The sequence below is a fragment of the Heterodontus francisci genome, chromosome 22 (assembly GCF_036365525.1).
Source record: "Heterodontus francisci isolate sHetFra1 chromosome 22, sHetFra1.hap1, whole genome shotgun sequence".
NCBI lineage: Eukaryota > Metazoa > Chordata > Chondrichthyes > Heterodontiformes > Heterodontidae > Heterodontus > Heterodontus francisci.
Genome location: NC_090392.1, coordinates 38,885,055 through 38,907,405, shown reverse-complemented (window position 1 = coordinate 38,907,405; position 22,351 = coordinate 38,885,055). Strand labels below are relative to the sequence as shown.

The window sequence follows — 22,351 nt, the reverse complement described above, 5'->3', positions numbered from 1 at the left end:
TGTGCGTGTGTTACTTCTCAATGTATTTGTGTGTATCTGTGTTGTGTAAACATTTTTCTATGTGTCAAAGCAAAGTAAGAGAGCAATAAATAAGCAGAAAGTACACATAAACTCACACAATGCCACAACACGGTTCAGAAACACGCACACAAACTCACACAGTCCGACAAAACGGTTCAGAAACCCGCAGACAAACTCACACAGTCCTAGAACACCGTTCAGAGACACATTAAACTCACAGCGTCCCACAACACGCTGCAAAGCCACACACAAACTCACACGGTCCCACAGCACGGTTCAGAGACATACACAAACTTACACAGTCCCACAACACGGTTCAGACACGCACGCAAAATCTCACTCAGTCCCGCCGTTCATTTAAGATACCTGACGAGCACCATAGTTCTGATATAGCACGAGGCTTGTCAAACAAGTCATGCTCCACCCAGCCCAGATTGAGTCACCTACCAGGTCGCAGTTTACTGTGTGTCAGAACCTGCCCCTCAGGTGTGGAAGATTCCAAGCTTAGTCTGTCGGTTAAAAGGGCATGGGGGCAGATTGGCCTTTTGCCATGTGGCAGTATCCTCAATAAAAGCCTCTTTGCCTGGGAAACCGGGTCTAACGGTAGCTACCTGGAGACGAACCGTCAACATTGTGAGTGCAAAAGCAAACGAACGGTGGATGCTGGAAATCTGAAATGAAAAGAGAAAATGCAGGAAATGCGCAGCAACTCAGGCAGCACATCTGGAAAGACAAACAGTGTTAGACTTTCTGGTGGGTAGCCTTTCTTCACAACTGGATAAAGGTTAGAGATTGAACAGGCATAAAGCGAGTGCAGAGGCAGAGGGAAAGGCGAAGGGGCAAGGTCTGGGATCGGGTGGAACTGTGGCCTGGAGAGTTTGTCTGTCAGGGGAAAGATTTCCGCAGCAGAACAGTGTGACATTGTTAAATGAGCTCTGTTTTGTGCTTCGTACAATTGTTGAATTGCCGCAACCGTTTTGACATTGTCCCCTTGTGAAATGGTTCTCCGACTGACGGAAAAAGTGCTGGGGAGAAATTTTGATTTGTACCACCAGATGGCAGAGATAAACAGATACCATCCCGCAGCGTCGATCTGGAAAAGCTGATGACTGGCAGGATTCTCCAGCTCACACGACCTGAGACTCGAATTCATTGAAACACTGGTTTGCAGTGTCTTGCGTGATTTTGCTGTGGTCGTCTCTGTGGCGCAATTGGCTAGCGCGTTCGGCTGTTAACCGAAAGGTTGGTGGTTTAAGCCCACCCAGGGACGTCGGCCCTGATTGAGCGTTTCATTTAGCGCCCCTGGACGTGCTTGTTCTACTCTCTGTGTTTGCATTGGTGTCTTCTTTTCCTGATTATTTAACAACGCTGCTCTGATCCATTACCTGACTGTTTCCATGCATTCATGATAAGCAATTTTCAATGAAATGAGCAAAAACCATGCACAGACGTCGAACCCATGCTAAATATATTAAGGTCGGTCGGGCTTCGAAAAAAGCAATGCAAATTCATTCAATGGCTGCACAATCTGGGACTGTTCCACCGCTGGGATTAGGGAAAACAAGTTGAATGCGGTGGACCATTTTAATGATATTTTACCTGCATCAAATAAGTTCACTTTTATTGATGTACACTAAAAGTCCCTGGCTGACATTGTTCCAGTCCACTGCTAACAGCTGATCAAAGCAGGTGTGGAATTGCTCGTGACAGCTGAGCACCAAGCGCTGAATTTTCTTCAGTTTTCAAATCCAATTCCACACATCGTGACTCAGAATCACTGCTGTGAGAGTGGGAAATCGCTGCAAATACTCAACAGGACGGGCAACTTGTGAAAACCCTTTCAATTTTTGTTGTACAGACTTTTCTTAAAACTTCAAACTGGTCCATATGGCAATATAAAGCGTGTGTGTGTGTCTGTGGCTGTGGCTGTCATGGTTCTATCGAAACTGTGAGTCTTGATGTTATGAGGGCGATGCATTGTGAGTGTGTCAGTTGTAAATCTCCTTTTATTTTGATAATATATATCAGGTTCTAAATATATAAATATTGTGCACTTGAGTATTATGGGTGTATCAGTGTGCTCATTCTGAATAAATGTGTGTGTGTGTGTGCGTGTGTTACTTCTCAATGTATTTGTGTGTAAATGTGTTGTGTATACATTTTTCTATGTGTCAAAGCAAAGTAAGAGAGCAATAAATAAGCAAAAAGTACACATAAACTCACACAATGCCACAACACGGTTCAGAAACACGCACACAAACTCACACAGTCCGACAAAACGGTTCAGAAACCCGCAGACAAGCTCACACAGTCCTAGAACACCGTTCAGAGACACATTAAACTCACAGCGTCCCACAACACGCTGCAAAGCCACACAAAAACTCACACGGTCCCACAGCACGGTTCAGAGACATACGCAAACTTACACAGTCCCACAACACGGTTCAGACACGCACACAAAATCTCACTCAGTCCCGCCGTTCATTTAAGATACCTGTCGAGCACCATAGTTCTTAAAACCAGAGACGTTCACCATCCTGACTGCACATATCCATTTCAGTAGCGAAAGGGGAAGCACTGGCTCCGGCCAGTTCTGATATAGCACGAGGCTTGTCAATCAAGTCATGCTCCACCCAGCCCAGATTGAGTCACCTACCAGGTCGCAGTTTACTGTGTGTCAGAACCTGCCCCTCAGGTGTGGAAGATTCCAAGCTTAGTCTGTCGGTTAAAAGGGCATGGGGGCAGATTGGCCTTTTGCCATGTGGCAGTATCCTCAATAAAACCCTCTTTGCCTGGGAAACCGGGTCTAACGGTAGCTACCTGGAGACGAACCGTCAACATTGTGAGTGCAAAAGCAAACGAATGGTGGATGCTGGAAATCAGAAATGAAAAGAGAAAATGCAGGAAATGCGCAGCAACTCAGGCAGCACATCTGGAAAGACAAACAGTGTTAGACTTTCTGGTGGGTAGCCTTTCTTCACAACTGGATAAAGGTTAGAGATTGAACAGGCATAAAGCGAGTGCAGAGGCAGAGGGCAAGGCGAAGGGGCAGGGTCTGGGATAGGGTGGAACTGTGGCCTGGAGAGTTTGTCTGTCAGGGGATAGATTTCCGCAGCAGAACAGTGTGACATTGTTAAATGAGCTCTGTTTTGTGCTTCGTACAATTGTTGAATTGCCGCAACCGTTTTGACATTGTCCCCTTGTGAAATGGTTCTCCGACTGACGGAAAAAGTGCTGGGGAGAAATTTTGATTTGTACCACCAGATGGCAGAGATAAACAGATACCATCCCGCAGCGTCGATCTGGAAAAGCTGATGACTGGCAGGATTCTCCAGCTCACACGACCTGAGACTCGAATTCATTGAAACACTGGTTTGCCGTGTCTTGGGTGATTCGGCTGTGGTCGTCTCTGTGGCGCAATTGGCTAGCACGTTCGGTTGTTAACCGAAAAGTTGGTGGTTCAAGCCCACCCAGCGACGTAGGCCCTCATTGAGCGTTTCAGTCAGCGTCCTGCGCGTGCTTGTTCTACTCTCTGTGTTTGCATTGGTGTCTCCTTTTCCTGATTATTCAACAACGCTGCTCTGATCCATGACCTGACTGTTTCCATGCATTCATGATAAGCAATTTTCAATGAAATGAGCAAAAACCATGCACAGACGTCGAACCCATGCTAAATATATTAAGGTCGGTCGGGCTTCGAAAAAGCAATGCAAATTCATTCAATGGCTGCACAATCTGGGACTGTTCCACCGCTGGGATTAGGGAAAACAAGTTGAATGCGGTGGACCATTTTAATGATATTTTACCTGCATCAAATAAGTTCACTTTTATTGATGTACTCTAAAAGTCCCTGGCTGACATTGTTCCAGTCCACTGCTAACAGCTGATCAAAGCAGGTGTGGAATTGCTCGTGACAGCTGAGCACCAAGCGCTGAATTTTCTTCAGTTTTCAAATCCAATTCCACACATCGTGACTCAGAATCACTGCTCTGAGAGTGGGAAATCGCTGCAAATACTCAAATGGACGGGCAACTTGTGAAAACTCTTTCAATTTTAGTTGTACAGACTTTTCTTAAAACTTCAAACTGGACCATATGGCAATATAAAGCGTGTGTGTGTGTCTGTGGCTGTGGCTGTCATGGTTCTATCGAAACTGTGAGTCTTGATGTTATGAGGGCGATGCATTGTGAGTGTGTCAGTTGTAAATCTCCTTTTATTTTGATAATATATATCAGGTTCTAAATATATAAATATTGTGCACTTGAGTATTATGGGTGTATCAGTGTGCTCATTCTGAATAAATGTGTGTGCGTGTGTTACTTCTCAATGTATTTGTGTGTATCTGTGTTGTGTATACATTTTTCTATGTGTCAAAGCAAAGTAAGAGAGCAATAAATAAGCAGAAAGTACACATAAACTCACACAATGCCACAACACGGTTCAGAAACACGCACACAAACTCACACAGTCCGACAAAACGGTTCAGAAACCCGCAGACAAAATCACACAGTCCTAGAACACCGTTCAGAGACACATTAAACTCACAGCGTCCCACAACACGCTGCAAAGCCACACACAAACTCACACGGTCCCACAGCACGGTTCAGAGACATACACAAACTTACACAGTCCCACAACACGGTTCAGACACGCACACACAATCTCACTCAGTCCCGCCGTTCATTTAAAATACCTGTCGAGCACGATAGATCTTAAAACCAGAGACGTTCACCATCCTGACTGCACATATCCATTCCAGTAGGGAAAGGCGGAGCACTGGCTCCGGCCAGTTCTGATATAGCACGAGGCTTGTCAATCAAGTCATGCTCCACCCAGCCCAGATTGAGTCACCTACCAGGTCGCAGTTTACTGTGTGTCAGAACCTGCCCCTCAGGTGTGGGAGATTCCAAGCTTAGTCTGTCGGTTAAAAGGGCATGGGGGCAGATTGGCCTTTTGCCATGTGGCAGTATCCTCAATAAAAGCCTCTTTGCCTGGGAAACCGGGTCTAACGGTAGCTACCTGGAGATGAACCGTCAACATTGTGAGTGCAAAAGCAAACGAATGGTGGATGCTGGAAATCTGAAATGAAAAAAGAAAATGCAGGAAATGCGCAGCAACTCAGGCAGCACATCTGGAAAGACAAACAGTGTTAGACTTTCTGGTGGGTAGCCTTTCTTCACAACTGGATAAAGGTTAGAGATTGAACAGGTATAAAGCGAGTGCAGAGGCAGAGGGAAAGGCGAAGGGGCAAGGTGTGGGATAGGGTGGAACTGTGGCCTGGAGAGTTTGTCTGTCAGGGGAAAGATTTCCGCAGCAGAACAGTGTGACATTGTTAAATGAGCTCTGTTTTGTGCTTCGTACAACTGTTGAATTGCCGCAACCGTTTTGACATTGTCCCCTTGTGAAATGGTTCTCCGACTGACGGAAAAAGTGCTGGGGAGAAATTTTGATTTGTACCACTAGATGGCAGAGATAAACAGATACCATCCCGCAGCGTCGATCTGGAAAAGCTGATGACTGGCAGGATTCTCCAGCTCACACGACCTGAGACTCGAATTCATTGAAACACTGGTTTGCAGTGTCTTGCGTGATTTTGCTCTGGTCGTCTCTGTGGCGCAATTGGCTAGCGCGTTCGGCTGTTAATCGAAGTGTTTGTGGTTCAATCCCACCCAGGGACGTCGGCCCTTATTGAGCATTTCATTTAGCGCCCCTGGACGTGCTTGTTCTACTCTCCGTGTTTGCATTGGTGTCTTCTTTTCCTGATTATTTAACAACGCTGCTCTGATCTATTACCTGACTGTTTCCATGCATTCATGATAAGCAATTTTCAATGAAATGAGCAAAAACCATGCACAGACGTCGAACCCATGCTAAATATATTAAGGTCGGTCGGGCTTCGAAAAAAGCAATGCAAATTCATTCAATGGCTGCACAATCTGGGACTGTTCCACCGCTGGGATTAGGGAAAACAAGTTGAATGCGGTGGACCATTTTCATGATATTTTACCTGCATCAAATAAGTTCACTTTTATTGATGTACACTAAAAGTCCCTGGCTGACATTGTTCCAGTCCACTGCTAACAGCTGATCAAAGCAGGTGTGGTATTGCTCGTGACAGCTGAGCACCAAGCGCTGAATTTTCTTCAGATTTCAAATCCAATTCCACACATCGTGACTCAGAATCACTGCTGTGAGAGTGGGAAATCGCTGCAAATACTCAACAGGACGGGTAACTTGTGAAAACCCTTTCAATTTTTGTTGTACAGACTTTTCTTAAAACTTCAAACTGGACCATATGGCAATATAAAGCGTGTGTGTGTGTCTGTGGCTGTGGCTGTCATGGATCTATCGAAACTGTGAGTCTTGATGTTATGAGGGCGATGCATTGCGAGTGTGTCAGTTGTAAAACTCCTTTTATTTTGATAATATATATCAGGTTCTAAATATATAAATATTGAGCACTTGAGTATTATGGGTGTATCAGTGTGCTCATTCTGAATAAATGTGTGTGTGTGTGTGCGTGTGTTACTTCTCAATGTATTTGTGAGTATCTGTGTTGTGTATACATTTTTCTATGTGTCAAAGCAAAGTAAGAGAGCAATAAATAAGCAGAAAGTACACATAAACGCACACAATGCCACAACACGGTTCAGAAAAACGCACACAAACTCACACAGTCCGACAAAACGGTTCAGAATCCCGCAGACAAACTCACACAGTCCTAGAACACCGTTCAGAGACACATTAAACTCACAGCGTCCCACAACACGCTGCAAAGCCACACACAAACTCACACGGTCCCACAGCACGGTTCAGAGACATACACAAACTTACACAGTCACACAACACGGTTCAGACACGCACACACAATCTCACTCAGTCCCGCCGTTCATTTAAAATACCTGTCGAGCACGATAGATCTTAAAACCAGAGACGTTCACCATCCTGACTGCACATATCCATTCCAGTAGCGAAAGGGGGAGCACTGGCTCCGGCCAGTTCTGATATAGCACGAGGCTTGTCAATCAAGTCATGCTCCACCCAGCCCAGATTGAGTCACCTACCAGGTCGCAGTTTACTGTTTGTCAGAACCTGCCCCTCAGGTGTGGAAGATTCCAAGCTTAGTCTGTCGGTTAAAAGGGCATGGGGGCAGATTGGCCTTTTGCCATGTGGCAGTATCCTCAATAAAAGCCTCTTTGCCTGGGAAACCGGGTCTAACGGTAGCTACCTGGAGACAAACCGTCAAAATTGTGAGTGCAAAAGCAAACGAATGGTGGATGCTGGAAATCAGAAATGAAAAGAGAAAATGCAGGAAATGCGCAGCAACTCAGGCAGCACATCTGGAAAGACAAACAGTGTTAGATTTTCTGGTGGGTAGCCTTTCTTCACAACTGGATAAAGGTTAGAGATTGAACAGGCATAAAGCGAGTGCAGAGGCAGAGGGCAAGGCGAAGGGGCAGGGTCTGGGATAGGGTGGAACTGTGGCCTGGAGAGTTTGTCTGACAGGGGATAGATTTCCGCAGCAGAACAGTGTGACATTGTTAAATGAGCTCTGTTTTGTGCTTCGTACAATTGTTGAATTGCCGCAACCGTTTTGACATTGTCCCCTTGTGAAATGGTTCTCTGACTGACGGAAAAAGTGCTGGGGAGAAATTATGATTTGTACCACCAGATGGCAGAGATAAACAGATACCATCCCGCAGCGTCGATCTGGAAAAGCTGATGACTGGCAGGATTCTCCAGCTCACACGACCTGAGACTCGAATTCATTGAAACACTGGTTTGCAGTGTCTTGGGTGATTCGACTGTGGTCGTCTCTGTGGCGCAATTGGCTAGCGCGTTCGGTTGTTAACCGAAAGGTTGGTGGTTCAAGCTCACCCAGCGACGTCGGCCCTTATTGAGCGTTTCACTTAGCGCCCCTGGAAATGCTTGTTCCACTCTCTGTGTTTGCATTGGTGTCTTCTTTTCCTGATTATTTAACAACGCTGCTCTGATCCATTACCTGACTGTTTCCATGCATTCATGATAAGCAATTTTCAATGAAATGAGCAAAAACCATGCACAGACGTCGAACCCATGCTAAATATATTAATGTCGGTCGGGCTTCGAAAAAGCAATGCAAATTCATTCAATGGCTGCACAATCTGGGACTGTTCCACCGCTGGGATTAGGGAAAACAAGTTGAATGCGGTGGACCATTTTAATGATATTTTACCTGCATCAAATAAGTTCACTTTTATTGATGTACTCTAAAAGTCCCTGGCTGACATTGTTCCAGTCCACTGCTAACACCTGATCAAAGCAGGTGTGGAATTGCTCGTGACAGCTGAGCACCAAGCGCTGAATTTTCTTCAGTTTTCAAATCCAATTCCACACATCGTGACTCAGAATCACTGCTGTGAGAGTGGGAAATCGCTGCAAATACTCAAATGGACGGGCAACTTGTGAAAACTCTTTCAATTTTTGTTGTACAGACTTTTCTTAAAACTTCAAACTGGACCATATGGCAATATAAAGCGTGTGTGTGTGTCTGTGGCTGTGGCTGTCATGGTTCTATCGAAACTGTGAGTCTTGATGTTATGAGGGCGATGCATTGTGAGTGTGTCAGTTGTAAATCTCCTTTTATTTTGATAATATATATCAGGTTCTAAATATATAAATATTGTGCACTTGAGTATTATGGGTGTGTCAGTGTGCTCATTCTGAATAAATGTGTGTGCGTGTGTTACTTCTCAATGTATTTGTGTGTATCTGTGTTGTGTATACATTTTTCTATGTGTCAAAGCAAAGTAAGAGAGCAATAAATAAGCAGAAAGTACACATAAACTCACACAATGCCACAACACGGTTCAGAAACATGCACACAAACTCACACAGTCCGACAAAACGGTTCAGAAACCCGCAGACAAAATCACACAGTCCGAGAACACCGTTCAGAGACACATTAAACTCACAGCGTCCCACAACACGCTGCAAAGCCACACACAAACTCACACGGTCCCACAGCACGGTTCAGAGACATACACAAACTTACACAGTCCCACAACACGGTTCAGACACGCACACACAATCTCACTCAGTCCCGCCGTTCATTTAAAATACCTGTCGAGCACGATAGATCTTAAAACCAGAGACGTTCAGCATCCTGACTGCACATATCCATTCCAGTAGCGAAAGGCGGAGCACTGGCTCCGGCCAGTTCTGATATAGCACGAGGCTTGTCAATCAAGTCATGCTCCACACAGCCCAGATTGAGTCACCTACCAGGTCGCAGTTTACTGTGTGTCAGAACCTGCCCCTCAGGTGTGGGAGATTCCAAGCTTAGTCTGTCGGTTAAAAGGGCATGGGGGCAGATTGGCCTTTTGCCATGTGGCAGTATCCTCAATAAAAGCCTCTTTGCCTGGGAAACCGGGTCTAACGGTAGCTACCTGGAGACGAACCGTCAACATTGTGAGTGCAAAAGCAAACGAATGGTGGATGCTGGAAATCTGAAATGAAAAGAGAAAATGCAGGAAATGCGCAGCAACTCAGGCAGCACATCTGGAAAGACAAACAGTGTTAGACTTTCTGGTGGGTAGCCTTTCTTCACAACTGGATAAAGGTTAGAGATTGAACAGGTATAAAGCGAGTGCAGAGGCAGAGGGAAAGGCGAAGGGGCAAGGTGTGGGATAGGGTGGAACTGTGGCCTGGAGAGTTTGTCTGTCAGGGGAAAGATTTCCGCAGCAGAACAGTGTGACATTGTTAAATGAGCTCTGTTTTGTGCTTCGTACAACTGTTGAATTGCCGCAACCGTTTTGACATTGTCCCCTTGTGAAATGGTTCTCCGACTGACGGAAAAAGTGCTGGGGAGAAATTTTGATTTGTACCACCAGATGGCAGAGATAAACAGATACCATCCCGCAGCGTCGATCTGGAAAAGCTGATGACTGGCAGGATTCTCCAGCTCACACGACCTGAGACTCGAATTCATTGAAACACTGGTTTGCAGTGTCTTGCGTGATTCTGCTGTGGTCGTCTCTGTGGCGCAATTGGCTAGCGGGTTCGGCTGTTAACCGAAAAGTTTGTGGTTCAATCCCACCCAGGGACGTCGGCCCTTATTGAGTGTTTCATTTAGCGCCCCTGGACGTGCTTGTTCTACTCTCTGTGTTTGCATTGGTGTCTTCTTTTCCTGATTATTTAACAACGCTGATCTGATCTATTACCTGACTCTTTCCATGCATTCATGATAAGCAATTTTCAATGAAATGAGCAAAAACCATGCACAGACGTCGAACCCATGCTAAATATATTAAGGTCGGTCGGGCTTCGAAAAAAGCAATGCAAATTCATTCAATGGCTGCACAATCTGGGACTGTTCCACCGCTGGGATTAGGGAAAACAAGTTGAATGCGGTGGACCATTTTAATGATATTTTACCTGCATCAAATAAGTTCACTTTTATTGATGTACACTAAAAGTCCCTGGCTGACATTGTTCCAGTCCACTGCTAACAGCTGATCAAAGCAGGTGTGGTATTGCTCGTGACAGCTGAGCACCAAGCGCTGAATTTTCTTCAGTTTTCAAATCCAATTCCACACATCGTGACTCAGAATCACTGCTGTGAGAGTGGGAAATCGCTGCAAATACTCAACAGGACGGGAAACTTGTGAAAACCTTTTCAATTTTTGTTGTACAGACTTTTCTTAAAACTTCAAACTGGACCATATGGCAATATAAAGCGTGTGTGTGTGTCTGTGGCTGTGGCTGTCATGGATCTATCGAAACTGTGAGTCTTGATGTTATGAGGGCGATGCATTGCGAGTGTGTCAGTTGTAAAACTCCTTTTATTTTGATAATATATATCAGGTTCTAAATATATAAATATTGAGCACTTGAGTATTATGGGTGTATCAGTGTGCTCATTCTGAATAAATGTGTGTGTGTGTGTGCGTGTGTTACTTCTCAATGTATTTGTGTGTATCTGTGTTGTGTATACATTTTTCTATGTGTCAAAGCAAAGTAAGAGAGCAATAAATAAGCAGAAAGTACACATAAACGCACACAATGCCACAACACGGTTCAGAAACACGCACACAAACTCACACAGTCCGACAAAACGGTTCAGAAACCCGCAGACAAACTCACACAGTCCTAGAACACCGTTCAGAGACACATTAAACTCACAGCGTCCCACAACACGCTGCAAAGCCACACACAAACTCACACGGTCCCACAGCACGGTTCAGAGACATACACAAACTTACACAGTCCCACAACACGGTTCAGACACGCACACACAATCTCACTCAGTCCCACCGTTCATTTAAAATACCTGTCGAGCACGATAGATCTTAAAACCAGAGACGTTCACCATCCTGACTGCACATATCCATTCCAGAAGCGAAAGGGGGAGCACTGGCTCCGGCCAGTTCTGATATAGCACGAGGCTTGTCAATCAAGTCATGCTCCACCCAGCCCAGATTGAGTCACCTACCAGGTTGCAGTTTACTGTGTGTCAGAACCTGCCCCTCAGGTGTGGAAGATTCCAAGCTTAGTCTGTCGGTTAAAAGGGCATGGGGGCAGATTGGCCTTTTGCCATGTGGCAGTATCCTCAATAAACGCCTCTTTGCCTGGGAAACCGGGTCTAACGGTAGCTACCTGGAGACGAACAGTCAACATTGTGAGTGCAAAAGCAAACGAATGGCGGATGCTGGAAATCTGAAATGAAAAGAGAAAATGCAGGAAATGCGCAGCAACTCAGGCAGCACATCTGGAAAGACAAACAGTGTTAGACTTTCTGGTGGGTAGCCTTTCTTCACAACTGGATAAAGGTTAGAGATTGAACAGGTATAAAGCGAGTGCAGAGGCAGAGGGAAAGGCGAAGGGGCAAGGTCTGGGATAGGGTGGAACTGTGGCCTGGAGAGTTTGTCTGTCAGGGGAAAGATTTCCGCAGCAGAACAGTGTGACATTGTTAAATGAGCTCTGTTTTGTGCTTCGTACAATTGTTGAATTGCCGCAACCGTTTTGACATTGTCCCCTTGTGAAATGGTTCTCCGACTGACGGAAAAAGTGCTGGGGAGAAATTTTGATTTGTACCACCAGATGGCAGAGATAAACAGATACCATCCCGCAGCGTCGATCTGGAAAAGCTGACGACTGGCAGGATTCTCCAGCTCACACGACCTGAGACTCGAATTCATTGAAACACTGGTTTGCAGTGTCTTGCGTGAATTTGCTGTGGTCGTCTCTGTGGCGCAATTGGCAAGCGCGTTCGGCTATTAACCAAAAGATTGGTGGTTTAAGCCCACCCGGAGACGTCGGCCGTTTCTGAGCGTTTCACTTAGCGCCTCTGGACGTGCTTGTTCTACTCTCTGTGTTTGCATTGATGTCTTCTTTTCCTGATTATTGAACAACGCTGCTCTGATCCATCACCTGACTGTTTCCATGCATTCATGATAAGCAATTTTCAATGAAATGAGCAAAAACCATGCACAGACGTCGAACCCATGCTAAATATATTAAGGTCGGTCGGGCTTCAAAAAAAGCAATGCAAATTCAGTCAATGGCTGCACAATCTGGGACTGTTCCACCGCTGGGATTAGGGAAAACAAGTTGAATGCGGTGGACCATTTTAATGATATTTTACCTGCATCAAATAAGTTCACTTTTATTGATGTACACTAAAAGTCCCTGGCTGACATTGTTCCAGCCCACTGCTAACAGCTGATCAAAGCAGGTGTGGAATTGCTCGTGACAGCTGAGCACCAAGCGCTGAATTTTCTTCAGTTTTCAAATCCAATTCCACACATCGTGACTCAGAATCACTGCTGTGAGAGTGGGAAATCGCTGCAAATACTCAACAGGACGGGCAACTTGTGAAAACTCTTTCAATTTTTGTTGTACAGACTTTTCCTAAAACTTCAATCTGGACCATATGGCAATATGAAGCGTGTGTGTGTGTCTGTGGCTGTGGCTGTCATGGTTCTATCGAAACTGTGAGTCTTGATGTTATGAGGGCGATGCATTGTGAGTGTGTCAGTTGTAAATCTCCTTTTATTTTGATGATATATATCAGGTTCTAAATATATAAATATTGTGCACTTGAGTATTTTGGGTGTATCAGTGTGCTCATTCTGAATAAATGTGTGTGTGTGTGTGCGTGTGTTACTTCTCAATGTATTTGTGTGTATCTGTGTTGTGTATACATTTTTCTATGTGTCAAAGCAAAGTAAGAGAGCAATAAATAAGCAGAAAGTACACATAAACTCACACAATGCCACAACACGGTTCAGAAACATGCACACAAACTCACACAGTCCGACAAAACAGTTCAGAAACCCGCAGACAAACTCACACAGTCCTAGAACACCGTTCAGAGACACATTAAACTCACAGCGTCCCACAACACGCTGCAAAGCCACACACAAACTCACACGGTCCCACAGCACGGTTCAGAGACATACACAAACTTACACAGTCCCACAACACGGTTCAGACACGTACACACAATCTCACTCAGTCCCGCCGTTCATTTAAAATACCTGTCGAGCTCGATAGATCTTAAAACCAGAGACGTTCACCATCCTGACTGCACATATCCATTCCAGTAGCGAAAGGGGGAGCACTGGCTCCGGCCAGTTCTGATATAGCACGAGGCTTGTCAATCAAGTCATGCTCCACCCAGCCCAGATTGAGTCACCTACCAGGTCGCAGTTTACTGTGTGTCAGAACCTGCCCCTCAGGTGTGGGAGATTCCAAGCTTAGTCTGTCGGTTAAAAGGGCATGGGGGCAGATTGGCCTTTTGCCATGTGGCAGTATCCTCAATAAAAGCCTCTTTGCCTGGGAAACCGGGTCTAACGGTAGCTACCTGGAGACGAACCGTCAACATTGTGAGTGCAAAAGCAAACGAATGGTGGATGCTGGAAATCTGAAATGAAGAGAGAAAATGCAGGAAATGCGCAGCAACTCAGGCAGCACATCTGGAAAGACAAACAGTGTTAGACTTTCTGGTTGGTAGCCTTTCTTCACAACTGGATAAAGGTTAGAGATTGAACAGGTATAAAGCGAGTGCAGAGGCAGAGGAAAAGGCGAAGGGGCAAGGTGTGGGATAGGGTGGAACTGTGGCCTGGAGAGTTTGTCTGTCAGGGGAAAGATTTCCGCAGCAGAACAGTGTGACATTGTTAAATGAGCTCTGTTTTGTGCTTCGTACAATTGTTGAATTGCCGCAACCGTTTTGACATTGTCCCCTTGTGAAATGGTTCTCCAACTGACGGAAAAAGTGCTGGGGAGAAATTTTGATTTGTCCCACCAGATGGCAGAGATAAACAGATACCATCCCACAGCGTCGATCTGGAAAAGCTGATGACTGGCAGGATTCTCCAGCTCACACGACCTGAGACTCGAATTCATTGAAACACTGGTTTGCAGTGTCTTGCGTGATTTTGCTGTGGTCGTCTCTGTGGCGCAATTGGCTAGCGCGTTCGGCTATTAACTGTCAAGTTGGTGGTTCAAGCAGACCCAAGGATGTCGGCGCTTATTGAGCGTTTCACTTAGCGCCCATGGACGTTTTTGTTCTACTCTCTGTTTGCATTGGTGTCTTCTTTTCCTGATTATTTAACAACGCTGCTCTGATCCATTACCTGACTGTTTCCATGCATTCATGATAAGCAATTTTCAATGAAATGAGCAAAAACCATGCACAGACGTCGAACCCATGCTAAATATATTAAGGTCGGTCGGGCTTCGAAAAAAGCAATGCAAATTCATTCAATGGCTGCACAATCTGGGACTGTTCCACCGCTGGGATTAGGGAAAACAAGTTGAATGCGGTGGACCATTTTAATGATATTTTACCTGCATCAAATAAGTTCACTTTTATTGATGTACACTAAATGTCCCTGGCTGACATTGTTCCAGTCCACTGCTAACAGCTGATCAAAGCAGGTGTGGTATTGCTCGTGACAGCTGAGCACCAAGCGCTGAATTTTCTTCAGTTTTCCAATCCAATTCCACACATCGTGACTCAGAATCACTGCTGTGAGAGTGGGAAATCGCTGCAAATACTCAACAGGACGGGAAACTTGTGAAAACCTTTTCAATTTTTGTTGTACAGACTTTTCTTAAAACTTCAAACTGGACCATATGGCAATATAAAGCGTGTGTGTGTGTCTGTGGCTGTGGCTGTCATGGTTCTATCGAAACTGTGAGTCTTGATGTTATGAGGGCGATGCATTGTGAGTGTGTCAGTTGTAAAACTCCTTTTATTTTGGTAATATATATCAGGTTCTAAATATATAAATATTGAGGACTTGAGTATTATGGGTGTATCAGTGTGCTCATTCTGAATAAATGTGTGTGTGTGTGTGCGTGTGTTACTTCTCAATGTATTTGTGTGTATCTGTGTTGTGTATACATTTTTCTATGTGTCAAAGCAAAGTAAGAGAGCAATAAATAAGCAGAAAGTACACATAAACTCACACAATGCCACAACACGGTTCAGAAACACGCACACAAACTCACACAGTCCGACAAAACGGTTCAGAAACCCGCAGACAAACTCACACAGTCCTAGAACACCGTTCAGAGACACATTAAACTCACAGCGTCCCACAACACGCTGCAAAGCCACACACAAACTCACACGGTCCCACAGCACGGTTCAGAGACATACACAAACTTACACAGTCCCACAACACGGTTCAGACACGCACACACAATCTCACTCAGTCCCGCCGTTCATTTAAAATACCTGTCGAGCACGATAGATCTTAAAACCAGAGACGTTCACCATCCTGACTGCACATATCCATTCCAGTAGCGAAAGGGGGAGCACTGGCTCCGGCCAGTTCTGATATAGCACGAGGCTTGTCAATCAAGTCATGCTCCACCCAGCCCAGATTGAGTCACCTACCAGGTCGCAGTTTACTGTGTGTCAGAACCTGCCCCTCAGGTGTGGAAGATTCCAAGCTTAGTCTGTCGGTTAAAAGGGCATGGGGGCAGATTGGCCTTTTGCCATGTGGCAGTATCCTCAATAAAAGCCTCTTTGCCTGGGAAACCGGGTCTAACGGTAGCTACCTGGAGACGAACAGTCAACATTGTGAGTGCAAAAGCAAACGAATGGCGGATGCTGGAAATCTGAAATGAAAAGAGAAAATGCAGGAAATGCGCATCAACTCAGGCAGCACATCTGGAAAGACAAACAGTGTTAGACTTTCTGGTGGGTAGCCTTTCTTCACAACTGGATAAAGGTTAGAGATTGAACAGGTATAAAGCGAGTGCAGAGGCAGAGGGAAAGGCGAAGGGGCAAGGTCTGGGATAGGGTGGAACTGTGGCCTGGAGAGTTTGTCGGTCAGGGGAAAGATTTCCGCAGCAGAACAGTGTGACATTGTTAAATGAGCTCTGTTTTGTGCTTCGTACAATTGTTGAATTGCCGCAACCGTTTTGACATTGTCCCCTTGTGAAATGGTTCTCCGACTGACGGAATAAGTGCTGGGGAGAAATTTTGATTTGTACCACCAGATGGCAGAGATGAACAGATACCATCCCGCAGCGTCGATCTGGAAAAGCTGATGACTGGCAGGATTCCAGCTCACACGACCTGAGACTCGAATTCATTGAAACACTGGTTTGCAGTGTCTTGCGTGAATTTGCTGTGGTCGTCTCTGTGGTGCAATTGGCAAGCGCGTTCGGCTATTAACCGAAAGATTGGTGGTTTAAGCCCACCCGGAGACGTCGGCCGTTACTGAGCGTTTCACTTAGCGCCTCTGGACGTGCTTGTTCTACTCTCTGTGTTTGCATTGGTGTCTTCTTTTCCTGATTATTTAACAACGCTGCTCTGATCCATTACCTGACTGTTTCCATGCATTCATGACAAGCAATTTTCAATGAAATGAGCAAAAACCATGCACAGACGTCGAACACATGCTAAATATATTAAGGTCGGTCGGGCTTCGAAAAAAGCAATGCAAATTCATTCAATGGCTGCACAATCTGGGACTGTTCCACCGCTGGGATTAGGGAAAACAAGTTGAATGCGGTGGACCATTTTAATGATATTTTACCTGCATCAAATAAGTTCACTTTTATTGATGTACACTAAAAGTCCCTGGCTGACATTGTTCCAGTCCACTGCTAACAGCTGATCAAAGCAGGTGTGGAATTGCTCGTGACAGCTGAGCACCAAGCGCTGAATTTTCTTCAGTTTTCAAATCCAATTCCACACATCGTGACTCAGAATCACTGCTGTGAGAGTGGGAAATCGCTGCAAATACTCAACAGGACGGGCAACTTGTGAAATCTCTTTCAATTTTTGTTGTACAGACTTTTCTTAAAACTTCAAACTGGACCATATGGCAATATAAAGCGTGTGTGTGTGTCTGTGGCTGTCATGGTTCTATCGAAACTGTGAGTCTTGATGTTATGAGGGCGATGCATTGTGAGTGTGTCAGTTGTAAATCTCCTTTTATTTTGATGATATATATCAGGTTCTAAATATATAAATATTGTGCACTTGAGTATTATGGGTGTATCAGTGTGCTCGTTCTGAATAAATGTGTGTGTGTGTGTGTGTGTGTTACTTCTCAATGTATTTGTGTGCATCTGTGTTGTGTATACATTTTTCTATGTGTCAAAGCAAAGTAAGAGAGCAATAAATAAGCAGAAAGTACACATAAACTCACACAATGCCACAACACGGTTCAGAAACACGCACACAAACTCACACAGTCCGACAAAACGGTTCAGAAACCCGCAGATAAACTCACACAGTCCCAGAACACCGTTCAGAGACACATTAAACTCGCAGCGTCCCACAACACGCTGCAAAGCCACACACAAACTCACACGGTCCCACAGCACGGTTCAGAGACATACACAAACTTACACAGTCCCACAACACGGTTCAGACACGCACACACAATCTCACTCAGTCCCGCCATTCATTTAAAATACCTGTCGAGCACGATAGATCTTAAAACCAGAGACGTTCACCATCCTGACTGCACATATCCATTCCAGTAGCGAAAGGGGGAGCACTGGCTCCGGCCAGTTCTGATATAGCACGAGGCTTGTCAATCAAGTCATGCTCCACCCAGCCCAGATTGAATCACCTACCAGGTCGCAGTTTACTGTGTGTCAGAACCTGCCCCTCAGGTGTGGAAGATTCCAAGCTTAGTCTGTCGGTTAAAAGGGCATGGGTGCAGATTGGCCTTTTGCCATGTGGCAGTATCCTCAATAAAAGCCTCTTTGCCTGGGAAACCGGGTCTAACGGTAGCTACCTGGAGATGAACCGTCAACATTGTGAGTGCAAAAGCAAACGAACGGTGGATGCTGGAAATCTGAAATGAAAAGAGAAAATGCAGGAAATGCGCAGCAACTCAGGCAGCACATCTGGAAAGACAAACAGTGTTAGACTTTCTGGTGGGTAGCCTTTCTTCACAACTGGATAAAGGTTAGAGATTGAACAGGTATAAAGCGAGTGCAGAGGCAGAGGGAAAGGCGAAGGGGCAAGGTCTGGGATAGGGTGGAACTGTGGCCTGGAGAGTTTGTCTGTCAGGGGAAAGATTTCCGCAGCAGAACAGTGTGACATTGTTAAATGAGCTCTGTTTTGTGCTTCGTACAATTGTTGAATTGCCGCAACCGTTTTGACATTGTCCCCTTGTGAAATGGTTCTCCGACTGACGGAAAAAGTGCTGGGGAGAAATTTTGATTTGTACCACCAGATGGCAGAGATAAACAGATACCATCCCGCAGCGTCGATCTGGAAAAGCTGATGACTGGCAGGATTCTCCAGCTCACACGACCTGAGACTCGAATTCATTGAAACACTGGTTTGTAGTGTCTTGCGTGATTTTGCTGTGGTCGTCTCTGTGGCGCAATTGGCTAACGTGTTCGGCTGTTAACCGAAAGGTTGGTGGTTTAAGCCCACCCAGGGACTTCGGCCCTTATTGAGCGTTTCATTTAGCGCCCCTGGACGTGCTTGTTCTACTCTCTGTGTTTGCATTGGTGTCTTCTTTTCCTGATTATTTAACAACGCTGCTCTGATCCATTACCTGACTGTTTCCATGCATTCATGATAAGCAATTTTCAATGAAATTAGCAAAATCCATGCACAGACGTCGAACCCATGCTAAATATATTAAGGTCGGTCGGGCTTCGAAAAAAGCAATGCAAATTCATTCAATGGCTGCACAATCTGGGACTGTTCCACCGCTGGGATTAGGGAAAACAAGTTGAATGCGGTGGACCATTTTAATGATATTTTACCTGCATCAAATAAGTTCACTTTTATTGCTGTACACTAAACGTCCCTGGCTGACATTGTTCCAGTCCACTGCTAACAGCTGATCAAAGCAGGTGTGGAATTGCTCGTGACAGCTGAGCACCAAGCGCTGAATTTCCTTCAGTTTTCAAATCCAATTCCACACATCGTGACTCAGAATCACTGCTCTGAGAGTGGGAAATCGCTGCAAATACTCAACAGGACGGGCAACTTGTGAAAACTCTTTCAATTTTTGTTGTACAGACTTTTCTTAAAACTTCAAACTGGACCATATGGCAATATAAAGCGTGTGTATGTGTCTGTGGCTGTGGCTGTCATGGTTCTATCGAAACTGTGAGTCTTGATGTGATGAGGGCGATGCATTGTGAGTGTTTCAGTTGGAAATCTCCTTTTATTTTGATAATATATATCAGGTTCTAAATATATAAATATTGTGCACTTGAGTATTATGGGTGTATCAGTGTGCTCATTCTGAATAAATATGTGTGTGTGTGTGCGTGTGTTACTTCTCACTGTATTTGTGTGTATCTGTGTTGTGAATACATTTTTCTATGTGTCAAAGCAAAGTAAGAGAGCAATAAATAAGCAGAAAGTACACATAAACTCACACAATGCCACAACACGGTTCAGAAACACGCACACAAACTCACACAGTCCGACAAAACGGTTCAGAAACCCGCAGATAAACTCACACAGTCCCAGAACACCGTTCAGAGACACATTAAACTCGCAGCGTCCCACAACACGCTGCAAAGCCACACACAAACTCACACGGTCCCACAGCACGGTTCAGAGACATACACAAACTTACACAGTCCCACAACACGGTTCAGACACGCACACACAATCTCACTCAGTCCCGCCGTTCATTTAAAATACCTGTCGAGCACGATAGATCTTAAAACCAGAGACGTTCACCATCCTGACTGCACATATCCATTCCAGTAGCGAAAGGGGGAGCACTGGCTCCGGCCAGTTCTGATATAGCACGAGGCTTGTCAATCAAGTCATGCTCCACCCAGCCCAGATTGAATCACCTACCAGGTCGCAGTTTACTGTGTGTCAGAACCTGCCCCTCAGGTGTGGAAGATTCCAAGCTTAGTCTGTCGGTTAAAAGGGCATGGGTGCAGATTGGCCTTTTGCCATGTGGCAGTATCCTCAATAAAAGCCTCTTTGCCTGGGAAACCGGGTCTAACGGTAGCTACCTGGAGATGAACCGTCAACATTGTGAGTGCAAAAGCAAACGAACGGTGGATGCTGGAAATCTGAAATGAAAAGAGAAAATGCAGGAAATGCGCAGCAACTCAGGCAGCACATCTGGAAAGACAAACAGTGTTAGACTTTCTGGTGGGCAGCCTTTCTTCACAACTGGATAAAGGTTAGAGATTGAACAGGTATAAAGCGAGTGCAGAGGCAGAGGGAAAGGCGAAGGGGAAAGGTGTGGGATAGGGTGGAACTGTGGCCTGGAGAGTTTGTCTGTCAGGGGAAAGATTTCCGCAGCAGAACAGTGTGACATTGTTAAATGAGCTCTGTTTTGTGCTTCGTACAATTGTTGAATTGCCGCAACCGTTTTGACATTGTCCCCTTGTGAAATGGTTCTCCGACTGACGGAAAAAGTGCTGGGGAGAAATTTTGATTTGTACCACCAGATGGCAGAGATAAACAGATACCATCCCGCAGCGTCGATCTGGAAAAGCTGATGACTGGCAGGATTCTCCAGCTCACACGACCTGAGACTCGAATTCATTGAAACACTGGTTTGTAGTGTCTTGCGTGATTTCGCTGTGGTCGTCTCTGTGGCGCAATTGGCTAACGTGTTCGGCTGTTAACCGAAAGGTTGGTGGTTTAAGCCCACCCAGGGACTTCGGCCCTTATTGAGCGTTTCATTTAGCGCCCCTGGACGTGCTTGTTCTACTCTCTGTGTTTGCATTGGTGTCTTCTTTTCCTGATTATTTAACAACGCTGCTCTGATCCATTACCTGACTGTTTCCATGCATTCATGATAAGCAATTTTCAATGAAATGAGCAAACCCATGCACAGACGTCGAACCCATGCTAAATATATTAAGGTCGGTCGGGCTTCGAAAAAAGCAATGCAAATTCATTCAATGGCTGCACAATCTGGGACTGTTCCACCGCTGGGATTAGGGAAAACAAGTTGAATGCGGTGGACCATTTTAATGATATTTTACCTGCATCAAATAAGTTCACTTTTATTGCTGTACACTAAAAGTCCCTGGCTGACATTGTTCCAGTCCACTGCTAACAGCTGATCAAAGCAGGTGTGGAATTGCTCGTGACAGCTGAGCACCAAGCGCTGAATTTCCTTCAGTTTTCAAATCCAATTCCACACATCGTGACTCAGAATCACTGCTCTGAGAGTGGGAAATCGCTGCAAATACTCAACAGGACGGGCAACTTGTGAAAACTCTTTCAATTTTTGTTGTACAGACTTTTCTTAAAACTTCAAACTGGACCATATGGCAATATAAAGCGTGTGTGTGTGTCTGTGGCTGTGGCTGTCATGGTTCTATCGAAACTGTGAATCTTGATGTGATGAGGGCGATGCATTGTGAGTGTTTCAGTTGGAAATCTCCTTTTATTTTGATAATATATATCAGGTTCTAAATATATAAATATTGTGCACTTGAGTATTATGGGTGTATCAGTGTGTTCATTCTGAATAAATGTGTGTGTGTGTGTGCGTGTGTTACTTCTCAATGTATTTGTGTGTATCTGTGTTGTGTATACATTTTTCTATGTGTTAAAGCAAAGTAAGAGAGCAATAAATAAGCAGAAAGTACACATAAACTCACACAATGCCACAACACGGTTCAGAAACAAGCACACAAACTCACACAGTCCGACAAAACGGTTCAGAAACCCGCAGACAAACTCACACAGTCCTAGAACACCGTTCAGAGACACATTAAACTCACAGCGTCCCACAACACGCTGCAAAGCCACACACAAACTCACACGGTCCCACAGCACGGTTCGGAGACATACACAAACTTACACAGTCCCACAACACGGTTCAGATACGCACACACAATCTCACTCAGTCCCGCC

General features: G+C 45.2%; 7 non-coding genes across 7 annotated transcripts; all 7 read left to right on the top strand.

The window, feature by feature from the left end:
• The first annotated feature begins 1,217 nt into the window (after window positions 1-1,217).
• Window positions 1,218-1,291, top strand: trnan-guu (transfer RNA asparagine (anticodon GUU)). Its single transcript has one exon. It is a non-coding gene; the product is annotated as a tRNA-Asn (tRNA).
• Window positions 1,292-5,625: 4,334 nt separating this feature from the next.
• On the top strand, window positions 5,626-5,699 carry trnan-guu (transfer RNA asparagine (anticodon GUU)). The gene has a single exon. It is a non-coding gene; the product is annotated as a tRNA-Asn (tRNA).
• Window positions 5,700-7,831: 2,132 nt separating this feature from the next.
• trnan-guu (transfer RNA asparagine (anticodon GUU)) lies at window positions 7,832-7,908 on the top strand. The gene has a single exon. It is a non-coding gene; the product is annotated as a tRNA-Asn (tRNA).
• Window positions 7,909-12,243: 4,335 nt separating this feature from the next.
• trnan-auu (transfer RNA asparagine (anticodon AUU)) lies at window positions 12,244-12,317 on the top strand. Its single transcript has one exon. It is a non-coding gene; the product is annotated as a tRNA-Asn (tRNA).
• Window positions 12,318-16,657: 4,340 nt separating this feature from the next.
• trnan-auu (transfer RNA asparagine (anticodon AUU)) lies at window positions 16,658-16,731 on the top strand. The gene has a single exon. It is a non-coding gene; the product is annotated as a tRNA-Asn (tRNA).
• A 2,129-nt stretch (window positions 16,732-18,860) lies between these two features.
• Window positions 18,861-18,934, top strand: trnan-guu (transfer RNA asparagine (anticodon GUU)). Its single transcript has one exon. It is a non-coding gene; the product is annotated as a tRNA-Asn (tRNA).
• A 2,135-nt stretch (window positions 18,935-21,069) lies between these two features.
• Window positions 21,070-21,143, top strand: trnan-guu (transfer RNA asparagine (anticodon GUU)). Its single transcript has one exon. It is a non-coding gene; the product is annotated as a tRNA-Asn (tRNA).
• Window positions 21,144-22,351: the final 1,208 nt, after the last annotated feature.